This window comes from Mirounga leonina, unplaced genomic scaffold, assembly GCF_011800145.1.
Source record: "Mirounga leonina isolate KUSES-001 unplaced genomic scaffold, KU_Mleo_1.0 Mir_366, whole genome shotgun sequence".
Classification (NCBI taxonomy): Eukaryota; Metazoa; Chordata; class Mammalia; order Carnivora; family Phocidae; genus Mirounga; species Mirounga leonina.
In genome coordinates this window covers 25,751,013-25,770,837 of record NW_023270709.1, presented here as the reverse complement: position 1 = coordinate 25,770,837, position 19,825 = coordinate 25,751,013, and the positions used below count along the sequence as shown (strand labels likewise).

Below are 19,825 nucleotides of genomic sequence, written 5' to 3'. Positions count from 1 at the left end.
CAAAACCCCCCAACTGTTTCTCCCCATCACTACAAGATCTGTCTACCCAAACAGGGCCTAGTGGAGTACCCGCACAAAGCAGGTGTCCCCGGGGGGGCTTTCCAACACAAGTCTTGCCTTGAACAACCAACTTCACCCCACCCCCAACCACACACACACACGCACGCACACGCACACACACGCCCGCCGCGGCCACCCCCGCGCACTGTTTTCAAGGCACAGTCTCCACTCCAGGTCCCAAAAGGTGGGCTAAAGCGTCTCCCCTGGCCTGGGCCGCCCCCCGGCCGCTCGCCCCCCGGCGCGAATTCCGCGGCTAACTCCGAGCGGCCACGCCGGCTCCCGCTGAGCCGCTTGGCGCGCCCGCCATCCGCTGGGGGCCGGAGCACGGCGCAGCCTCCCGGAGCTCGGCCCGAGCGCCTGAGAAGCCGCCGTCTCCGCAGCCCCCGCCCCGCTCACACGCCCGCCGCGCGGCCGCGCCTCCCCTCCGCCCGCCCCCGCCCCCCGCCTGCGCGCGCGGCCCCGCCGGCCCCGCAACCGCAGCCCCGGCCGCGGCTGCGGCGAGCGGACGCGGGCGGGCCGCTGGGGTCTGCGCGCGGGGCCCCGCTGCCTGCAGCGGCGCCTCGGCCCTTCGGCCCCGTGGGCGAGCTCAGCGGTGCGCGAGGCCGCGGGCGCCGGCCGCCGGGAGATTGCACTGGCCGCGAGGCTGTTAGGTGCCGGGGAGCCCAAGCGTGCCCTGGCCATGACGGGGGACTCTCGTCTTTAGGTACGTGCCCCTCCTCGGGGTCCCCTTTTGCTTCTCACTTTGCTTGCAACCCGGGTGAGGTCTGGGTGGCCAGGGCCGTGCTGGGCTTGAAAGAGCGTCGGGGCTCGGGAGCCCTTCCGGCGGGGCGTCCTGGGCTTGCCGCGCGCGGAGGCCCCGCGCGTCTGTGCCCGCGGGGGAGGCCCGCGAAGTTGCCGAGGGAAAGGCACGCGCCCCTCCGCAGGCGGCGCCGCGCGGCGCGGGGGGGAGCGGAGGGACCGGCGCGGGGATGGTGAGGGGCCCGGGGCAGTGCCCGGGGGCGTAGCTGGAGCCGGGACGCGCCGGGTCGGGCCGTCCGTGCCCCGGGGTGGCGGCGCGGACGCCCTCGGGTGGGTCCCCGCGGCCCGCTGTCACCCAGCGGCTTCCGGCACTCTCCAGGCCTGAGCCGAGTCCGGCGCCCTCACTTGCCCCGAGGCTGCCGGGCTTGAGCTTGGCTGGGAACCAGCCCCTTCCCCGCGGGTCTGAAATCCACGCGGGTGGGGTGGGGTGGGGGTGGGGGGGCGCGATGACAATTGAGAAGAGGGGCAAGCAGGAGAAATGGGTGGCGCGGAGGCCGAGCTGGGTCTGGAAGGATGGGGGGAGGGGCGATGCACCTGAGGACAGGGGCACCCTGCAAGTTTCTGTGCTTTGGGAGGGGTCTGCAGAAGAGAGGCATCTGCAGCTCTGTCGCCGGGAGACTGTCACCTCCTATCCTCCTCCCCGGGGCGGTGGGGAGCAGAGAGAGAGCGCCTCATTTATAAGGGGGTGGGGGCTGTCTGAAATTGCGCAGGCGGCCGCCATCCAGATGTTAAGGGGGCCCAAGCGCCGTGCGAGTCCCTGGTGCGGGGTGGCAGCTCCTTGCGGGGCAAGCCAGGCTGATGGGGGGCGCGGGGGGGGTGGGGAGTAGGGATTGGCCACCGCGAAGGTTCTTATCCTGGAGACAGACGTAGGTGTTGCTTGAGTGACCAAGAGGAAATGTTTAAGCTTGGGATTGTGCCGGAACCGATCCTGACAGTCCCAGGAAACATGTTGGGGCCGTCTTTCCTCCTGCTCCCACCTTTTACATGCTCAGATCCATGCACTTGGTTGAAGTTCTGGGACCTAGACGAATCATTGCCCCCATTCCCAAAGAAACTGCAGTTGGCCCTCTCTACGGGACTGGGCTGTGCATCTTGGGTCAGCATTTGCCCCTTTGTTACCTGACAGGCAACCAGCTCTTCCTTTTTGCTTTCTGTGAGGTTTCTCTGGCTCTGAGAATGTTCCTCTTCTCCTTGCCACCCCCACCCTGGTATTCGGTATTCGCTTAGTGGCCTCCTTCCTCTTGCTTCTCCAGCCTCGTGGGACCAGACTCAGTTCGCCCAGGAGCACCCACCGGCTACCCGCATTGTCTCCGTCTCTCTGTCTGTCACAAGCAGGGGGCGTCACCATGAACTCTCTAAGAACCAGCATCGCCAGGCTATTCTCCAGTGGTTAATTAGGAAGCAGCCAGTAGCCATATCCCTTCTGTAGGAGCAAATTGCAGGGTAAGGGCGGCCAGGGGAAAGGGCCTCCCCCCTCTTCACCACTTCTTCCCAGCCCAGCCCTCTGGGTCAAGCCTCCTGTGCTCAGCTCGCCCTTCAGCTGAGATCCTGCCAAATTATGGCTCTTCCCCAGGAAGGTAATGCATGTGTCTGTCCAACCATCTGAAAACGTGACATTGGAGAGTCAGTTTAGTAAACACATGCTGTCTGGGTTGCTTTTCCAAAAGACCCCCCGATTCATGTGGCTTCTCTCTTTCTCCGACACTCTGATGTGAGATTTCACTGTGAATGTTTTATCCTTAGTATAAATATAAAGAAATACTAAGCCAGAGCAAAGAATAACTGAGAGCATGCACTAAGGACATGCACAGCATTCTGAGTACCCAAACACAGATTCCAGAAATGGCTCTCCTTCCTTATGTTGATGGCAAAGTAAAATTCTTTCCAGCGGGAAAGGGACCCATCCCCTTTCACGGGTGACCTAGGGAATCCAAAGAGGCTGGGAAGGAGCTATTTATGTCTCTATGTGTTGGTAGCTAAACTCACATAAAAATTCCACCCTTGAGTCTTGAAGTCCATTGGCTTGGGGCCCTGCTGTGACTGCCTAGTGTCTACCCTGCGTCTGAGTCACTACATGGAAACACCCCTACTATGGTAAAACTCCACAGCCCGGCTGTGATACCAACCACAGGCCCACTTCTAAATGTAACCGAGTCACTTCTCTGTTACATTTCGGTTTAATTCGCGGATTATTGGCTCATCTTTCAGTGTCAAGAGAGGACAGCCCAGACAAAGGCAGTTACGGAGAGGGAGCAGAACAGCTCGCACGTTTTATTTTAAGTGGTCACATCAGGCAAACAACAGTCCCTTGGGTTGAAGAGTTTGCGAACCAGTGTTTTATTTTACTGCTCATTGCATGCCCTGGGCTGGGGCGAAAAATAAGGAAGCTGTTCTGTTTTCATTCTGAAACGAAGGCAGAAGTCTACAACCAGTTTCTTGCTTCTCTTGGGAGGAAGTGGTGGTAGAAGTGAAAGTCTGTTTTACTTACACTTACACGGTGGGTGCTCCTTGGGGCAACAACACAGTTGACTTCCCACTTGAGCTTCCTCTGCCCTGGTGGCCTGAGCAGGGCCTCGTGCTCCCGAACGGCTTCTTGACCAAGGTTATTTCCATCTGCCAAGCCGAACTCCAGGAGCTGGAGGAGATAGACAGCTTGTGTTTGTGGCCGTTCAACCAGAAAAGACTACCAACCGAAAACAGACAATGGAGCAAGGGAATTGGGGAGGGGGTGGGGAGAGGAGCTACAGATAGGCCAGCCGCACATAATTGATTCCCCAAGGGCAAATCGAGATGTGGAATAGTGTCATAAAGCAGTTGGCATGTAAACACCCCACAGTGTGATTATAGGAAAGCTATTAAAAAATAAGATGATTATGAATGGGTGCCTGCCTTCCTTCCTTCCTTCCTTCCTTCCTTCCTTCCTTCCTTCCTTCCTTTCTTTCTTTCTTTCTCTCTCTCTTTCTCTGTCTCTCTCTCTCTCTTTCTCTTTCTTTCTTTCTTTCCTCCACACCCAGCATGGAGCCCAACTCAGGGCTTGAACTCACCACCCTGAGATCAAGAATCAGATGCTTAACCAACTGAGCTACCCAGGCATCTCTTTCTTTCTTTCTTTTTTTTTTTTTTTTTTGAGATTTTATTTATTTGAGAGAGGGAGAGAGAGCACATGAGTGGAGGGAGGGGCAGGGGGAGAAGCAGACTCCACGCTGAGCAGGAGGCCACCATGGGGCTGGATTGCAGGGCCCCAGGATCACAACCTGAGCTGAAGGCAGATGCTTAACCAACTGAGCCACCCAGGCAACCCTCTTCTTCTTCTTCTTTTTTTTTAAGTAGAGTATGTGCCTTTCATCTGGAGGGAGCCCTCCTCTGGCCTTTCATTTCCCTCCATTTTTGAAATCCTATCCTGATAGGCAGTTTCTTGGGACAACATTCTACCTCTGAAAATGAAAACCTCACCATTGTACACATGGAAGCATTCAAGTTGATTCGACTGAACAAAATCACTCAACACATTGATCTTCAGTGAGTTCATATGGAAACACCCACACATCCTCTTCCCTCTCTGGATCTCCTCCCTGAGGCCACCAAGTTCCTCTTGGGTTAATGGCCAGGGTTTTTTTGGTCACAGTCCACTCATCCCACTTTAGTTGGAAATGTTTCCTAAAAATCAGAGATGTTTTTCTCAGAGTTTTGCAAGATTTCTAGAGAAGATCGTTTTACATATGGCCCAATGCTGGGTTGCCCTCCTTCGGAGGAAACCCTGGACCCATCAGGAAAGGAACCACTCCAATTGATTTTATTGTGCATTGTTTACATGACACTGATGAGGACTGTGTGGAGGTGAATATTTTCACACGTTCATTACACTGATTAAAAAGGAGATTAGATATTTTCTAACAGTGAAAGCAAATGAGATGCAATGTGTCTGCGTTATGTTCCCCAAGATCAAAACCAGCTCTCTGTTAGACCGAGGAGGGAGGAGCCTTAGACAAAGGGAATATTTTTCATGCTACCTAGCATTCTAAAATATAATATAGTGATTAACAATCATGTTTATTTCTGAGGTGGATTTGAAGTCCACGTCTGCAGTGTTATGTAATTTAGGGGAGTACTAATTTTTTTTTCTTCATTTTAAGCACCTATTTACTGAGCAACCCTTCTGGGACCTGGCCAAAGTTAGCTTTCTCATTCAGTATAAAAGAGTATGCTACTGATTATATTCCAGGGAGCACAGAGTCTGGAAGAGAAGTAGGCAGAACCCCGTCGTGTTGAACAGTGTGCCATCCACAGGTCTTGGTTTGTCCTGTCTACACCTGCTGTGGTGGCATAATTATTAATAACACCCTCTTGCACTCAGAAGTGTTCCGGGGGGACAGTAAGTCCCCCGGTCACCCTAGCAATGAGGACTGTGAGGTCAGAGGCAGGAGAAGAAGGCTGTGAAGGAGATTTTGTTGCTGAGCCTGCTGTAGGCATACAGATGAATGGGAGGAAAAAGGGGAGACTCGCCAGATGGGAAGATTAGGAAGACCTTAAGCGCCTGGAGGACACAGAGGCTCCGTTTCCCTTGTTCCTGTGTCCTCAGGGCTTGCGTGCTGCATAGGGACTAGGAGGCATCAAGTATTAACTACCTGCCTGTGACCTAGCTTTAAGACCGAGGCTGAAGGTAGGAAAGCTCAGGACAGCGAGGAGGCCTGCCTGGCAAAGGTCAGACGGGAACAAGTATGAAACGAGGCTATTAATAATGCTGAGAATGCTAAAACAAAGCTGACAGTGATCATTCCAAAAACCAGCCTGTGCGCAGAAAAACAATGTCGTGTAACTCTTTCTTGTATATGCCATTTATCATTGGGGTTTAATGCCATTGGCCTTCCCCTCTAGCCTGGAGGTGATCTCTTCCTTCTCCAGCAAATTGTCCAGGAAGGAACTGAAGGAACAATGACCCCATTCTCTTCAAGCTTCTTTCCTTCTGTCCGTGTCCTCTAGGAGGGCTTTTGGAAGGGAGGCAAGGGCAGGAGCATGGGGCGGGTTTGGGGAGGGGGGTACCTTAAAACACAAAAGCAGTGCAGATGAACACAAAGAGCACATGCTTTTCCTTCTCCTAACTGGAGGAATCAATTCAAAGTGGCGGTTTCCTGGAGCTGATGCAATGCCCAAGAGGTTATCCCCAGTATGGCATTTGATTTCCCCACTTTGTGCTACGTAGGAAGGCCTGGGGTGATGTGGCCTTGGCTTTAATTGGGCCAGCCTACCTTCTAATCAAGGTGACACACACTAGGTGCCCTGCTGGTATGCGGAGGTTCAAGGTTAACGGCTCTAAGTGAAGACTCCAAGGCAAAGGCCAGCTGGTAACCCTTCAGTGGCAATGACATACTTTTCATTTATAAGGTTATCGGTAGCATTTTAAGCCACTTTGGAACGACTCCTGTCTTCCCAAGTTTGAAGCTAATGTCGTGATGCCTCATCCCCAGAAATAAGTGGAGCTTAGAAAAGAGAGAAGGGGACAGGTGCAAGGGTCTAGTGCTGAGAAGATGCCTCAGGGTTCAGCTGTAGAATGTACAATCAGATGGCTTACAGAATCGTGGGGTCACACTCCAGGTCGAACTTCCCAGAACAATGTTGAAAGTCACATTGGGTCACTAACGGAGTCACCGCCTGAGCAATCATCGAGAAGCTGCCTACCGATTTGAGAAGTCTCCCTCCTCAAAGATAGCCGCATCCTCATTCCCAGAACTCCTCTCTCTCTGGGGAATATGTTACTTCAGGTAGCAAAAGGAGCTTCCCAGCTGTAATGAAATCCAGCACCTTGAGATTATCCTGGGTTCTCTAGGTGGGCCTTGTCTCCTTGCATGGGTCCCTCAAAGTGGAGAAGCTTTTCCATCTGTGGTCATAGGGCTGTGGAGGAAGGGTAAGAGAGATATAACATGGCCTGCTTTGGAGATGAAGCCGGGGGCCACAGAGAAGGAATGTGGGTGGCCTCTAGGAGCCAGAAAAAGCAAGGAAATGGAATCCCCCCTGCAGCCTCCGGAAGGGAACACAGTGTGTTGAAACCTTAAGTTTAGCCAGTAGGACCCATGTCAGACTCCTGACCTCCGGAACTGTAAGATAATAAATGTGTGTCATCTGAAGCTGCTAAGTTTGTAGGAATTTGTTACAACAGCCATAGGAAACTGATACATGCAGCCTCCCCGTCCCTCCTGCCTGCAAATCTCATGCACGTGCTCCTGGTGGGCGGCACATGTGGGATCCTAGCGGCAGGGGGTCCTAGGAAATGTCCCGGGTGCTTCCCAGCTTCGGCCGGAAGGCATCCTACACGGGGGCCAGAGCCACGTTGAGTGCATCTGCCGCGGGAAGTCACGGGGGGCCTGGGGGGCCACAAGTGTGTGCCCGGCACTCTTAAGCATCCTGCTCCCAGGGACCACAGCATGAGGCGCAACAGAAGTGGATGCCTGAAATTCTTAGGAAGTTTCACATGCGTTAGTAAGTCATCAAAGCCCAAGAGGGGAGGAGTGGGGAAGGCATCAGAAGGCACGCTAGACGTTCTTGTCTGATTTGTTAGAGCTCTCTGGCCGGGTGGCGTGAAGGAGAGATTGGTTAGAGCTCTCTGGCCGGGTGGCATGAAGGAGAGTTCGCACATAAGGATCCGTGTCAGGGATAAACATTGGTTTCTATAGCTTAACTCCATGCAGACAGTCTATAGGGCAGATTATATTTTCCAAAGATGTCTTCAACAGTATATCCAGCCAACATGCCCTTCCTACAAAGCAACTTGGAGACTCTTTCCAAGGAGAAATGAGGGCTAGGTTCCCCTCCCTCAAATTGTGACTTTTTCCACTAATAGGAAATGTGGCCTCCAGGGCTAGACAGGTCCTAAAGGACAAATCAGCTTCTACCTTATGGGCTGCAGTGCTCGTTCCTGAAGCCTTTAGCCACCTTGTAAGCTGTCTGACTTTCCTAATGCTACCACACTGCGAGGAAGCCCCAACTAGCCGAGCACATGGACAGGCTGGAGACCACAAGGAGAGAGAAAGATGCCTGGCCAGCTCCTGGATCCTCTGCACACCCTGCTCCCCATCTAGCCGCCATCGGACTGCAGACCAGACCCTGAGCCAGAACCCAGGTCCGGCAGAGAGCCCCTCTCAGTTCCTGACTCACTGTTGTTGTTTTAGGCCACTACATTTTGGGATGATTTGTCAGCCTGCAATAAATAACTGGATTGGTCCATGCAGTCGGATGCAGAACAAAGATGAATTCAAACCATCTTGTGTTATTCCCGTCACATTTCTTCACTCTGAGAAAATAACACGACAGTTGTTAGTAGTAGAAAAACCAAATCTGAAGCCCACCTTCCCCTCCTGTAGAATATCAGCCTAAGAAACTCATTCCTAAAATGTGTATCTGAAGTGGGCACCAGGGTGCCTCAGTCGGTTGACCGTCTGCCTTCGGCTCAGCTCATGATCCCAGGGTCCCGGCATGGAGCCCCGCATCGGGCTCCCTGCTCGGCAGGGAGTCTGCTTCTCCGTCTCCCTCTGCCTCTCCCCCTGCTTGTGCTCTCTCTCACCCTCTCTCTCTCAAATGAATAAGTAGAAATTCTTAAAAAATATGTATATCTGAAGCAAACTGTCACCATTTTGGTTTGTTTGTTTGCACGGAACTGGTAGCATTGAGGGGTTTTAAACTGCCCAATTCAACACGTGAAAAAGCAAGAATCCAAATAACTTCTTTTTATTTATTTATTTTTTAAGTTTGCTTGTTTGTCTTTATTTATTGCAGTAATCTCCATGCCCAGCATGGGGCTTGAACCCATGACCCCAAGGTCGAGAGCTGATGCTCCTCTGACGGAGCCAGCCAGGTGCCCCCGAAGAACCTGTTTTTAGAGTAGAACTGCTGCAGCGGGGCAGTGGAGGTGCTGCAGGCCTTGAGTTGGGGGGTGTCCTCACCGTGGGGACCCCCTGAGGGGACAGCCGGAGATGAAAGGGTAGCCGGCTGGCCCACAGGGCCCTGGCCCCCGCGGAGCGGTCAGCCACGCCAGAGCCCCTTCTCCCTGCAGGCCGACTGCCCTGTTTCTCTCTCTGCCACCTCTTTTCTGCACACGCCTCCTTCCCTGTTCCTAAAGTTTACCGTTCCTGAAGCCCAAGTTCAAGACCCCCGTGATACTGCCCTATGCCCTGTGGACGTTTGCAGATTTCACATCATGTCCCACTGAAGCCTCAGAGCCCTGTAAGGTAACGGGACTCAATTAATGCCCCTGGGTCCCCGGATCGGGAAGCAGAATGTACAGATGAAGTGGTTTGTCCAACATCACGGTGCTGAAGGGCTGGGTCAGCACTGAGTGTCCCCACTCCTCGTTTGGGGTCTGTCGGCCCCAGAAGACCCACTCAGCCAGCCTTTGTGGCAAAAACAGCGTGAGGCTGGAGAGAGGGAGAGGTGATTTGTTCTGCCTGCCACATGCACTCACCATAATGTGGCCTATTTGAGCCCAAATTCATCGGGAGCCCGAAGTCTGAGTCTTTTCTCTCATTACCTGACTAATGCTCTCAGTCTGATATGTATTTTGCACATGGAAACCTACCCCTATAATGACCGGAGAAGGGTCAGGAACTGCTCCCGTTTCAGGCTCCCATGACATTTCCAGAAAAGTTTGACCTTTGAGTTTTGTCGTAATAGTCTTTGGCTTAAAATAGGATCGAAATGACATGTGCTGTTTCTTTTTCAAGGGTTTTGTTGTTGTTGTTGTTGTGTTTTGTTTTGAAGATCCTCAGTGTGTGTTTCCTCATATTAAGATATTTTCCAGATGTAATTTTTTTTTTTGGCTCCCGTTGTTGCAAAGTGACTCTTTCCCCAGTGATGGAAGAGAGCAGCCAAAGCAGAAAGAGGCTGAGGGGCTGCATTAACGCAAGATGCTTCCATTATGTGGATGTGTAGTTATCGAGCTAGAGGTACTGAGAAAACCAGATTGAGGAAATGTGGAGTTTTTCCCTTAAAGAACTAGTTTCATCCTTCACAGTCTGATGGGGGCAGAATAGACCCAGGTGACCTCGCACACATACTACATCTGCCAAAAAGGACCTTCCTCCATCACCTTCCTGTAGGTAAATCACATGATCCTGAATGTGGCACAGAGGCCAGGCCTTCCTGCGCACAGGGGTGTCTGAAGTTTTCGCAATTTTTTTAGAAGATTTTATTTATTTATTTGAGAGAGAGAGAGCATGCATGAGTGGGGGGAGGGGTTAGAGGGAGAAGCAGACTCCCCGCTGAGCAGGGAGCCCGATGCGGGACTCGATCCCAGGACCCTGAGATCATGACCTGAGCCCAAGGCAGACGCTTCACTGACTGAGCCACCCAGGCGCCCCAAGTCATTGCAATTTTTAAAAATAAATGCAAATCCTGAATTATAAATGAGGGTACATGTGTGTCATATTGCATGTTGACGTAAAGCCCCCCTTCTATTGTGAAATACCCAATCTAAATAAAAATGTTTTCTACAATAGTAATTGGAATAATAACAGAGACCCTTTAATAGCATTTCCAGTGCGCCAGGCACCTGTCTTAATTTCCTGAGTCCTCATAGGATCCTGAGGTCATTCCTGTTATCATCTCCAGTTTATAGATGAGAGACATGAGGCCCAGCAAGACTCGTATGAGCAGAGCCCACCTTTAAACCTGGGTGGTCTGGACTGTGGCTTTGGGCGTAAATACACAAAGACCCCGTATTCAGAGTTCCCACAGGAACTGCCACTGAGTAGCATGCTCGGGAAGCGGGAGTCCCCCCGCACGACTGAGCTGGGTTGAGGTTGCTGGATCACTTGGCGTAGCAACTCGGTCCTCAAAGACTGTCCATGTGGTTCTCAGGCTGAGGTTGATACCAGGCATGAGTGAGACTCCTTGATATTTTCCTGTAATCATCGAGAAGATTTTGGACATTGCCCAGCCACAAGGTTCCGGATTTCGGCTAGGTAAGCAGTGTGTCTGCATAGGACCCCAACGGAGACATGAGCCAGGCGCCACTCCTCAGAGTAGGCTGTGCACCCTGATAAATCACACCCTGTCGGTGGCCAGGCTCCTTCCTCATTGCACACGACTAACCCTCACGATGCCTCAGAGATCTGGGCCGCTCCGAAAAGGGGGAGGGAAATAGCGAAAAAGTAGAGGAAAAAGGAATCATGCATTCCTTTTCATAAAGACTATTGTCTGATCCATACCCACATGTGAAGTATCCCCCGATCCATTTTGTCTTAGTTACAAGATCATTGTTAATTCGTGCAGCTTTAATTTATGCATAGGAGAATTATATAGGGTAATTACCTGCAATTGAAGAAAAATGAATCATGTCAGCTCTGCTTAATCGTTGTACAGTTTGCCACTCTGTTTCTCTATTAGAAAAGATTCGAAGCAGTAACGAGTGTGTGTGAGATACAAACTTGCATGGATGTGTTAAATGGAGTATTCTTTTCCCTTTGATGTGCATCACAAATAGAGTCCTCAGGTCTGGACCGACTGGATTTGAATAGGATTCCCAGAACAATAGCTTTAATTTACTGACTTAACTCCCGGTTCATCTTTTCCAGAAGTGCCCATTTTTAAAATCCATGTGAGATAAGTTATCTTCCTGGGCCCCATGTTAGCCTGAGTCTAATTTCTTTTGTGGGAATAATTTAGTGGGACTGATGATGATTTCCTTTGTCGACACTGATGGGGGATTTATAGGCATGATTACTAGCTTCCACACGGTCTCCGCATCTCTGTGATCCAGTGGCTTCCAAAAGCTAAGCCTAGAACAAGCAGCTGGAACAAATTATGGAGCATTGAGTGGACATGGATGGAAATATCCTTGTGAGTTTTATCAAGCAATGGATGGTTTGAACTCATATAAAATAGTTCAGAGAAGAATAAGACTTGGTAAAAGTTTGCTTAAAAAATTACACTGCGTGACTTTTCAAACATTTGAGACAGGCTACAAAAAAGGAATTAATGTTTGCACTACAATTGAGCTATGAGTTTTGCTCTGAACTTCCTTGAAACTGGGCAGAAGGGAGTCCGTGGTAGATTATCACTTCAGTTTTTGCTTTCAGAAAGATGGACAGTAACACAGTAGTTCCTCAGAGGGCGGATTCCCCTGGCAACAAATTATAAAAGAAATGTCTCGGGGCGCCTGGGTGGCTCAGTCGGTTAAGCGTCTGCCTTCGGCTCAGGTCATGATCCCGGGGTCCTGGGATCGAGCCCCACATCAGGGAGTCTGCTTCTCCCTCTGCCTCTGTTCCTCCCCCTGCTCATGCTCTCTCTCTCTCAAATAAATAAATAAAATCTTTTTTTTTTTATAGATTTTTATTTATTTATTTATTTATTTGAGAGAGAGAGAATGAGAGACAGAGAGCATGAGAGGGAGGAGGGTCAGAGGGAGAAGCAGGCTCCCCGCCGAGCAGGGAGCCCGATGCGGGACTCGATCCTGGGACTCCGGGATCATGACCTGAGCCAAAGGCAGTCGCTCAACCAACTGAGCCACCCAGGCGCCCATAAATAAATAAAATCTTAAAAAAAAATTAACTAATTAAAAAAAAGAAAGAAAATTAACTACTTAAAAAAAAGAAAGAAATGTCTTATGTGGGAACTTATATGTAAAAGAGGTTAAACTGAGCTAGTTAAAACAACGCCTTGCAGTCAGGTTCAAAAGGCAGCACCTTGTGTTTGGAACTCCACTCCGATTTTCTTATCCCTCCACTGGATTCCCCTAAAAATCCAAAAGGAGCAGTCAGAGGACAGTTCATGATGAAAAAAAGAACATGTATATTTGGCCCTCAGTTGCTATTGTTTGGAAAACAGTGACCCCACTTTTCTAAGGCAAAGTTACATGCCCTAATCAGATTCTGTCTTCAGGGGCAGTTGAGCGTGACTCACCCCTTGCCCACCCTCCCCGCACACCCCTCCCAGGGGAGCCCAGCTCAGACAATTGAGTTGCAACTCCATAATAATCTGGTTAATGTGCCAGAATTTCTCACTTGAGATTTTAGGTTCTAGCAAGACCAACTCGATTAGCAAAATAAATCAGAGCATAAAAACATAAGACTTGCATTGTTTTGGTAAGTCCAATGGTGTTTTTATTCTTGACCTTGATGAGGATGATGATGGTGACGAAGATGGTGATAATGATGGTGATGATGGGATAGGCGTCAGTTTCACTGAGTACATGCTTTGTGCCTGGCATTTTGCTTTACAAGCTTGATGTCCCTCAATCCTCATAAGGACTTTAAGTCATAGATATTATGATCCCATTTTACAGAAGAGGAAACCATGGTCCCAAGGTCAATGTCCCAAGAGGTCAATGTCCCAAGAGGGAGATGCCAGTTGCATGACTGCCAACTGATAACCACATGCCTACCATACGACTTGATGTGTCTTTGTGTGCACGTATGTGTTTGAACTTCTGGATCCTGCTGCTTCTTTATTCTCACTTGCTCCTCTCTACCCCTTACGAAGACACTGGCTGTGGGATTCTCTAAGATTCTGTATAACTCGAGACCCTTTATCAATCAACTAGAGCTTCGATGGCATGAAATTGCTGAGTCCGCTCTCAGGAAATACGTGATACTTGCATGCACGATGTTTACATGTGCTCTTCGTTTGCTAGGACAAATGTTCTCACGTGAACCATTTTCCTTGACTCCAGAAGTACTAACAGAAACGTAACTGTAAATTAATACTGCCCTTTCTTGCTGCGGTTATTGATTGTGGCCACAGTGTAATCTGGAATCCAGCTCTGGAGGGTGGCAGAAGGTGGGGTATGGTGACTGGTTGTGTCTAGCCACCTGTCTGCACTGTTGCCCCCTTTCCTCTTTACCCTGAGTACGCCAGGCTGAACACTTGGGGGGCATCTGCTCTTGGGGCTGTAACCCCGCACTGCTAACTCGGAAACAATAGAGCCATTCTGCCAAATGATATATTTTTGGTGCACAGAAAAATTCTATCCCTCCATGGGATCAAAATACATTCCTATGTGAATTCATGTCATTTTTGAAAGACATTAACTTAGTTCACATTCTGAATTGTGCTCATCCCATTTGATTGTACTCAACACCCACATTCAATGTTCTCTGTACTTTCAATTCCAAAGTCTGAGCAGAGGTTTGAGAAACATACAGTGTGGATGACATCCTTCAAAAAAGAAAATGTTCAGAGCTGCTGATTGTCTGGAGGGTGTTCGCTGAAAAACTAGCAAATCATGCCATAGAAAATCAGCTCTTAAAAAATGCCTGCTTATGGGGTAAAATATCCTAGGTCCTGCACCATATTTAATACCAACTGCATTTTTTTAAAGATTTTATTGTTAAGTAATTTCAACACCCAATATGGGGCCCGAACTCACAACCCTGAGATCAAGAGTCACGTGCTCCACTGACTGAGCCAGGCAGGCGCCCCCACCTGCATTTTTTAAATAGGAAAATCAACTGTTTTTGACTCCCTCTGCACATATCATATAATCTCTATCATTGAAGACTAGCTCAGTTTACTAATTCAATTCTCAAGAGACTAGAGAATACACAGTACCTAGGTAAATTATAAAACTCATGCAATCAACTCCTATGAAGCTTTTCTCCTCTGGGAGATGCACAGGAAGGCTCAACCTAGACCTTATTCAACTAAAAATGACTTGATAATACATTCTCATCACCATTACAATACAAATAGCAAATGCATATTCACTCTTCTAAGCACTTGACATTCACTGACCTATTGACTCTTCACAGCAACCTGTGAGCTTGGTCTTTTTGTCATCCCCATTTTACAGGTGAGGTCAACTGAGGCCTGGAGAGGCTAAGCAACCTGTCAAAACTGCACATATAAAGTGGTCTTGCTGGCCACAAACCCAGGCAGGCCGAGTTCTTTCGTCCCAACAGCCCTGAGATAGAAGGCATTAAATTTCTTTTAGAGAGAGAGAGGGAGCAGGTGGGGTGGAGGAAGGGCCAGAGGGAGAGGAGAGAGAAAAATCCTCAAGCAGACTCCCCACGGGGGGGAGAGCCTGGCGGGGGGGGGGGGGGGGGGGGAGGGGGGGAGTCTCATGACTCTGGGATCATGACCTGAGCCAAAATCAAGAGTCAGGCGCCCAACTGACCAAGTCACCCAAACGCCCCCTAGAAAGCATTACTTTTAAGTCTTCGCAAGAATGGAAAAGTTTTTCTTTTAAATTCTAAGATTCTCAGAACCGTTCCCTTTTTCTGTCATTCAATAAAGATACAATTATATCCTGCTTTTCTGACAAAGAATTGCAATGTCTTTTTCAAATATTTTTTGTAGTGGAATTGGAATCAGGTGACCAGAGACCCATTAATGACTTAATTTTTTACATATTAAAAGAATGGAAGGGAGATATGATCAGTGATTGCTGCATACCATGTGCACAGAGAAAATGTAAACCCTGGGAAGATTTTTTTTAAGAATGCCTATCCCCAAGCCCCACCCCAGATCAGCTAAATCGAAATCTCCGGGGATAAGGCTCAGATAGTGACATTTTTAAAAAGCTCTCCGGGTAAATAATAATAATAATAATAATAATAATAATAATAATAATAGAAATAAAACTCCCCAGGGGACTCTAATACACAGCCAGGTTTGGGAACATCTAAATTAGATGTTGCAGTATGTTAGGTTTTTTCTAATTATTGATAGTTAATAGGAAGTTACAGAGGCTGGGATATAGGTTAAATATTTCTTTCAGTGTAGCAAATGTTTTCAAATAAACCAATGACTGAGTTGCTAACAGTGGTCATGATTCTCTGGATTTAACCAGAGTGTAAAGGTACAGGGAGGGCATTACCCCTGAATGGCAAAGATTGCCTGTTTATTTTTGTTGAATCTAAAATGCTGTCATGGGATGCCCAGGTGGCTCAGTCAGTTAAGTGTTTGCCTTTGGCTCAGGTCATGATCCCAGGGTCCTAGGATCAAGCCCCATATTGGGCTCCCTGTTCAGTGGGGAGTCTGCTTCTCCCTCTCCCTCCGCAACCCCCAGCTCATGCTCGCTCTGTCTTGCTCTCTCAAATATCCAAATAAAATCTTAGAAAAAAATAAATTGCTGTCATTATTGTTATACTGTGTTGTTAACCCATAATGAGCACCTCATTGTGGGAATGGTTATAAAATAAGAAAATACAACACAAGGAGCCTAATAGAAAAGTATCATTCTGAGCCATCTGAGCACCCAGTTACTACCAATGGATGATGTTGGTGGGGCATTCTGAACACTGATGACCCTCTGCTCCGGGTTGATGGGAAGTCACGTTAAGAAACCGGCAAAGAAAACTAGGGGAGGAATTCTGCCTTCTCAGCTGAAGGAAAATGGAGTTGGGTAGACACAAGACAGATCTGGGGGGTAGACACTCAACTCTTCCAACAGTCTTGTGGATGGTGGCCTACAGGTCAGTTTTCTTACCTAAACAACAGGAATCGTGATAACTATCATACCCGACAGGGTTGCTAACAGGATACAGAGTAGCTGTCAAAGCCTTTGGAAAGGAAGAGTCTGCAAACCTAAAACGTTATTTCCAATCTCCTCTTTGAGGCCCTGAGGCGATGCTGGAGACACACAGAGCTGCTTAGCCACCAGAAGAGGAACCATTCTATTTTTCTTTCCAAAGGGTCACCTATTCTAAAGTCTTCTTAATTTAGCACCTGCTACTACATTCTTTGGAGAGAAGCTCCCTGTGCTGGAGAAGGTCTTTGTCCATTGGCTTGAATGCCTACCTTCCCTACACGGAGATTATTTCATTTTTTTGATTTTGCATGGCTCTTATTACCCAGTCCCATGCCCAGTCCCAGTTTGCTTGAAGTATGCATTTGTTGCTGCAAGTCCTGACAGCCTTCGACCTCCCTGTCCCCTTGTCAATGGTGAAAGTCTCAGGGTACTCCCACGAGCTTCTCCCTGCTAACCAGAGGACAGAGGCAAACTCTGAGGCTCCCTGACCACACAGCTCCCTTTCCATTGGCCCAAGAGACATGGTTCCAGTTTGGAGTGCCTGTGTTTACACAGATGTTGGCCTGAGTGCAGTGGAAAATTAGGTGGATTTGGAACCTAAAGCCAGTTAATTTGACCATCAGTGTGGTCAAATTATAGACTTCTTGTTTGCTTTGAAGTGGGATAGAGTAGACCCACCAAGCTAAAAGGTCAAACAAAATCTCCTTCTCTTCTTAGAGAAAATAGACAAATTTCCTTTCTCGATGACCTCGTCTTTATCTACACCAGGATCTGAGCAACTCAAGGATTATCCTGCATCGTATCCATCTTGCCTTCACCATTTTTCCGTTTACTGTGTCCTGAAGTGGTCCATAAAGAGGGCAAAGGTTAAGAATTACTGTCTCCTGGGGCACCTGCGTGGCTCAGTTGATTAAGTGTCTGCTTTCAGCTCAGGTCATGATCCCAGGGTCCTGGTATTGAGCCCTGCGTCAGGCTCCTTGCTCAGCGGGGGAGTCTGCTGCTCCCTCCCCCTGCTCTTGTGCTCTCTCTTGCTCTCTCTCTCCCTCTCAAAATATAAGTAAAATCTTAAAAAAAAAATTATTACTGTCTCTAAAGTCATTCTTTCCTGCTTTATGCTGGATGAGTGTCCTGATACCCATATGCTACTTGAGATTGTCTTATTTTTCTAACACTGGGCTAGTAGACAACCAATAAATTATTAAAATATTCAATAAACAGACTTAATAGAGCAAATGGAATAACAAATTCCTGACTACCCATCACCCCGTTGCAACAGTTGTCAAGAATTTGCCACATCTGCTTCATCTATTCCTTTTGTTATTGTGGTTGAAACATTTTAAAGCAAATCTAGACCTTAGGTCATTTCACTCCTATACCCTTTGGTGTGTGTCTCAAAAGTATGGACATTTTCTCACATAATCCTTATTCCATTCTGTGCCTAAACAATTAGCAATAGTTCTTTTTAATATCTACTTCATATTAAAATGTCCCAAGTGTCTAAAATATGACCTTTGTTCTGTTGGTTTGTCATCATGATCAAAATAGGATCCACACATTGCATTTGGTTGGTAGGTCTGTTGAATCTCTTGTTGCCCTACCCCTTCTCTTTTTTCCTTGAAGAAATTATTTGATTGGTAAGTTGTCTGAGGTCCTGCAAAGTGGTCCCAGGGAGATCTGTTCCCTGCTTTATTTCTCCCAGGCTGTCCAAAGAATCATCAGGTCTCACTCTGTTTAGAACGCCACCCACGCTGATGGGAGGGGGAGGAAGGAGACAGTCAGTAAGGACCCACGAAAATGAGTGACAACCACTTTCTCACCAGTGAACCAAGAAACACTTTAAAAGACAAGGGCCGGGCGCCTGGGTGGCTCAGTTGGTTAAGCGACTGCCTTCGGCTCAGGTCATGATCCTGGAGTCCTGGGATCGAGTCCCACGTCGGGCTCCCTGCTCAGCAGGGAGTCTGCTTCTCTCTCTGACCCTCCCCTCTCTCATGCTCTCTCTCTCTCTATCTCATTCTCTCTCTCAAATAAATAAATAAAATCTTTAAAAAATAAAAGACAAGGGCCAAAGGAAGACCAAACATTGCAGAGTGAGATCTCAGTCCCAGAAGACTGAAAGTAGTTCTTCACACAGTTCTGGTGTGACCCAGCAAATGGAGTGAATTCCGTGAGTGATCATAGGGAAGGTCTAGCAGATAGCAGGGTTTCAAGCTGGTGAGAGGGGGTGGTTGAGAGGTGCGTTAGGGGAGACAGGTCGTCTTGGGAAAAGTCTTCCAACCCCTCATTTTCCTGCTCTATAAAAATGGACCTGGGGCCCCTGCCTGGCTCCATTGGTTAAGCATCTGATTCTTGGTTTTGGCTCAGATCACGATCTTGGGATCCTGGGATTGAGCCCTGCACTGGCCTCTGAGCTCAGTGGGGAGTCTGCTTGTCCCCCTCCCTCCCCTCTGCTCCTCCTTGCACTCTCTCTCTCAAATAAATAAATAATCTTTTTTAAAAAAATGGATCTGACCCTCCTCTCTAGGTAAATTGACTCAGGACAGTGAGAGGGGAAAGCATCCTGACCGTGTCTTTTGGGCTCAGAATCCAAGTCATACAGCATTTCACATGTGTACAAATAAGCCTGTCGCGTGTTCTTTTGTCTTGGGTGTTAGAAATTTACCATATGTGGAAGGATCCAGTTCTTTGGTGTGGGTCTTTCTTTGGTTGGAAAAAGCCATAAACATTTGTTCTTTCTTTGCACTAAATTGTACTTTAAGCTAAGGATTAGATGGGCTTTTGCTTCCTTGCTGTTTTTACAGCTTCGATTCCTTTGGAGAAAGCAAAGGATAGTATGAAATTACTAACCAGTCTTGGTATCATAAAAAGGAACATAATTCTGCTTTGTTGAGAATCTAGCTATACCTAACTGCTTTGCATTCTGATGATAAATTATTTGTTTTTGGCAACCCAAAATAACTCAGCAGATGTTATTCACATGGCCACCTTCTTGGTATGCAGCAGCAAGGACCAGTAATGAAACCACGATCCTTATTATAGCTGCTTAATTTGCCAAAATTACCATGCAGAGAACATGTGTCCAGAGAACAAATCTGAAAAGCCACTCAATTTTGAAGATGCTGGCAGATGATGACATGCTCATGCCCAGCCTAACTCCTCTAGAATCCCGGAATAACTTTCCGACACCAAGTTCTTCCAAAAGGAATCCATCGGTACAGTTTACTTCAGCTGTACTTTGTTTAATAATAATCCACACACCGTCATACAAAACACCACAGATGTAGGGAGACCCAGTTTAAAATTATCAGAGAAATGTACTTCAGGGCAGGGAGAATTCAACATGACAGATTAAGTTCTCCCTATTAATACATAATGACCGGAAAATGCCAATATCCAGCTAGCTCATGTCCTTAGTCAAAACCTTTTTCTGTTTGTAGGCTGCTTAAAAAAAATTTTGAAATCTAATGAACATTTCTACACTTTCATCGGACTGTAGTGTGATTGATCATTGGG

The 19,825-nt window shown here is 48.2% G+C and overlaps 1 protein-coding gene across 5 annotated transcripts in view; it reads left to right on the top strand.

Annotated features, from left to right (window-relative positions):
- RIPOR2 (RHO family interacting cell polarization regulator 2) overlaps positions 1 to 19,825 on the top strand; it is a 110,627-nt gene that overhangs the window by 23,362 nt on the left and 67,440 nt on the right. Inside the window, exon 1 of one of the 5 annotated variants that reach the window (XM_034985793.1) lies at positions 530 to 763. The exons of the other annotated variants lie outside the window; for them this stretch is intronic. The gene's annotated coding sequence lies outside the window, so the exon portion shown is untranslated. Of the gene's footprint in view, positions 1 to 529; positions 764 to 19,825 lie in introns of those variants that run through there. 5 annotated transcript variants of the gene reach the window in all.